This window comes from Cynocephalus volans, chromosome 1 (assembly GCF_027409185.1).
Source record: "Cynocephalus volans isolate mCynVol1 chromosome 1, mCynVol1.pri, whole genome shotgun sequence".
Lineage (NCBI taxonomy): Eukaryota > Metazoa > Chordata > Mammalia > Dermoptera > Cynocephalidae > Cynocephalus > Cynocephalus volans.
The window spans coordinates 41585116-41589417 of NC_084460.1; positions in this window are offsets into that span (position 1 = coordinate 41585116).

The window sequence follows — 4302 nt, forward strand, 5'->3', positions numbered from 1 at the left end:
ATCAATAACCATAACAAATGTGAATCTATTAAATTCACTGATAAAAAACAGAGACTTCTGAATTGAGTAAAAAAAAAAGTCAAACTGTGTGCTGCTGGATAATAGGCAGCAAAAACAGACTAATACTGAAAGATTGAAAATACAGAGATGGAAAAAAGGCATACCAGGCAAATGCCAGCAAAAAGAAAGCCAGTGGTGCAAGCAATCTTAGCATTAGGCAAAATGGGTTCAAGGCAAAAATAGTCAGAATTATTTGAAAAGACAAAAAAGAATATTTTATAGTGACAAAATATTCAACCCACCAATAAGTCTAGACTTTATGCTTGTATATGCCTCACAACATAGGGTTGAAATATGTAATACTAAAATTGATAGGATTACAAGAAGAAAACAATAAATCCACAGCTTTGAGGGAAACTTTAATGTACCTTTAGAAATGTACAGAACAAGTATTCAAAAAAGCAAGTAAGGAAAATAGAGGATTTGAATACCGTGATTAACAAGCTTCACTGAATATATAGAGATATATGTTTGCCCTTTTCAAGCACACATAACTTTACAAAAATTGTCCTTACTTGATATGATTGTTTTTTCTTCTAACCTCCCCTTTCCCCTTTTCTCTCCCCTCTTCCCCTGCTCCCAGGTAACCTTGCTAGCAGAGTGATTATATCCTTCTATGTCTTTTTTTATGCTCATAAAATTATATCTAAATTTATATATAGTGTGTAGATTTCTCTCCCTATCTCTTGCAAAAATGGAACCATAGTTAACAAATTTCTCTGCTTCTTTCAGAAATGGAAGATGGAAGTGCCCTCAAGTCAGTAGGGAGAGGTTTAAATTATTCTTGTTTGATGCCAGCATAATATACCATGATATAAATGCACCATTATTTATTCAACCATTCTTCTACCTGTGGGCATTCATTTTGTTTTCAGGTTTTTTCCCCCATTGCAATCGTGTTCACTGTTGATGTGAGTATTTGCACACACATATATTCTGCTATTTTTATTTCTATGGTATAGATTCCCATGCATGGGATTGCTGGTTGAAAGAACACGTGGAATTGTTTTGTTTTGATATATGTTGCCAGATTGCATTCCAACAAGGTCATTGCTGGTGGTGATGTGGTGAAGAGCATCCCTTCCCAGCTTGTAGTAGGTGTTATCACACTCCTGATTTGCTAGTCTGATGTGAGTAAAGTGATATCTCATTGTTGTTTAATTTGCATTTCCCTAACTCCAAGAGAGATTCAACATCTTTTCATGTTTTTTTTTCACCATTTGGATTTGTTCTTCCGTGAATTGCCTAATGATAGCTTCTGACTATTTTTATTCTGATACTAATTTGCAAAAGCTCTTTGTGTGTGTGTGTGCGTATATATATACATATATATATATTAACCCTTTATTTGCCATCTGATTTATGGAAAGATCTCACTGAGTGCTTGGTTGATAAAGTGTCATGTTTTTTCTAAAATTACAATAGTTTTATTATTTTTTTGATTTAAGCCTTTAATTCATCTGGAATTTATTTTTGTTTAAATGATATGAAATAGGGTCCCAATTTTATTTCTTCTATCTCTGCGATGTCCAATACAGGAGTCTCAAGACACATGCGGCTATTGAGCACTTGAAATGTCACTAGTACAAATTGAAATGAGCTTCTAAAATACATACTAGATTTCCAAGACTTAGTATGAAAAGAAAAGAATGTAAAATGTTTCATTTATAGCTTTTGTATTGATTATATGTTGAAATAATAGTATTTTGGATACACTGAATTAAACAAAATATTATTAAAATTAACTTCACCTACTTCTTTCTACTTCTTAATGTGGCTACTAGAAAAATTTTAATCACATACATCTTTCCACTGGACAGCTCTGTTCCAGATAACCAGTTGTGCCAGAACTCTTTCTTAAATATTTTTGTTCTCTTTCCCTTATCTTTTATCTGCCTCAAGAGGGTGTATCTAATTTATTGCTTGTAGGAGACATCTGTCTTACTCATCACTTCCCATCAACTTCTGAAAAGCTTTTTATATTGGGGGAAATTCACGATCATGAGTTCCATCTCTCCAGGGTAGGAGTTAGACCTCAGATTTCCAGCTTCCCTCACAGCTAAGATGTGCATATGTGACCTTTGTGGAATGAATTGGAAATGCGCTACATGGCGAATCAAGTTCTGCATGGAGCTTCCATTTCCATAGGTGGTGGCAGTCCCAGAAGAGGTTGCAAGGCCAAGATCCTGTCACTGGGGGGTGGTGAAGACAGAGGCAGCACTGGATACAGTTTGGGGCATTGCTTTTCAGCCCTTGCAACAATACTGTGAGCTACTCAATATCTTTTTAATAACCTCGCTTTTTGCTTAATCATGTCAGTCTGTTGCTTGCAATATGGAACCTTGACTGATATATTGGGAATTTTTTTCCCTTGAAGAAATGGATTTTGGATTTATTTTTTCCTGCTATTTCTAAAATATCACCTTTTATCTTAATGAGTTCCCTTTTCTTACATCTTCAGAGAGGTTGTATGAGCTACTCTGTCTTGAAACACCCTCAGGAGGAGCAGGTGTGGAGAATTTATCCACTGGCTTCTTCCTGTCCCCAGTATCATCTCCTGTGGTTCAAAGTCTGCCCCACAGGGCATTAACCCTCTGGCCTGCCAGGCTATATTATCTGCTCTCTCCAGACTGCATCTGGGAAAGCCAAAGCCTCACAGATCAATCTACCTAGTACATGTGGTAGTTTGTCTCTCCCTTTCTGACAGTGCTACTGTGGAATTCCTCCATCTGTAGTGTAGTCAGCAGCAGGGGCATTGACTTGGCTCCATTACCAGGGAGTCGCTTCCATCTAGTAATCAAGGCAAGTGATTTAGGCCTTAGGTTGGTGAGTAGAGGGATTGGGGAGAGGATGTCACAGAGAGATCTACGGTGGTGTATGTCAAGTCTGCTATCTTTCACCCCTTCACCATTCAGACCCACTGTTACCCCCTTATAATATTTGGAGCATGTATGAGAACAAGATGCATTTCTTTCCCAAGAGGAGAGATACAAGTCAGTCCTGTCTGTTGCAGTTCCTGAAAATTTTGTAGAGGACTGGCAAACCAAGCTACAGTTTGTGCTGCTGTAACTTGTTTCAGGGTAGTAACGCAAATTCACCGAGTCCCTCTGCTACCCATTCTGGACTTCCCTCTTCTTTGGCCATCACTTCAACTGAAATGTGTTGCTTGCCTGGTGAAGTGACCCAGACCTTCCTCAAGGGATCTGAACCCTTACCCTTGTCCTTGTCTAATGGTAGTTGCAGCAACTGTCCGCTTGCTTGGAAGTCCTAAGAGATGCCCCAGTGATTCTCTAGGTCCCCATTGTGTGGCAGGTACCCTAGCTTCTCATGCTACAGGGTGGATTATCTCAGCTGGTATAGCCATTTCTTTCTTTGCCTGTTAATCTACTGGCATGAAGATCCCCAAACGGCCAAGTCCTTTGTTCCTAGGGATACCACACTGTACATTGGCCACTGGTTTACAGCATATACCATATTCTGGAGGAAAGCACCCCCAACCCCAAAGGTATTGTCTCTAAGCCAATCCTTTGACTAAACCTTGGCAAGGCCATTCCACTGTTGTATCAGGCTGATGGCTTTTGGATGATGGTGCATATACTGGCTACTCAAAGTGTGTGTGTGTGTGTGTGTGCGCGCGTGTGTGCGTGTGTGTGTGTGTGTGTGTGTGTGTGTGTGATGGGGACCAGCAGCAGCAGCACCTGGGAGCATGTTAGAAATGCAGAGTCCCAGGCCCCACCCAGACCTACTGAAGCAATCTGCATTTTTATTAAAAAGCCCCCAAAGTGGGAAAGGGGCATCAGGCAGACTGGGCCCTCCCAGTCAGCCCAGACTGGAAGTGGGGCTAAAGTCACCAAAGTCCAGCTCTCAGCCCCGTAGAAACTTACGCAAGAGCTCCCTCCCACCCCAGCTGAGTGTTCCTTTAGAGCACCTGCTTTTCGCTGTTGTGGAGTTTGTGGCAATGGAATGGGGTCCCTTCCAGCGGGGGCCCCAGGACCTCCAGCCTCTAAAGAATGATAGTCTTCCAGAGCTCCTGATTTAGGTCCATCTCTCCAACCCAACAAACTCAGGGTCGGTGACCCTGGGGGTGAGCAGGCCAGGCCAGAAGCTCTGAGCACCTGGATAGGGCCGGAAGGGGTTCCTCCGCAGGCAGACCCTGCTGCTCCCACCCCTGGCTAGGGAACCCCACGCTGCAGTCAGTATGTGGGGTGCGGAGTGCGGCTACCTCGCGCGCCCCCTGCTGGC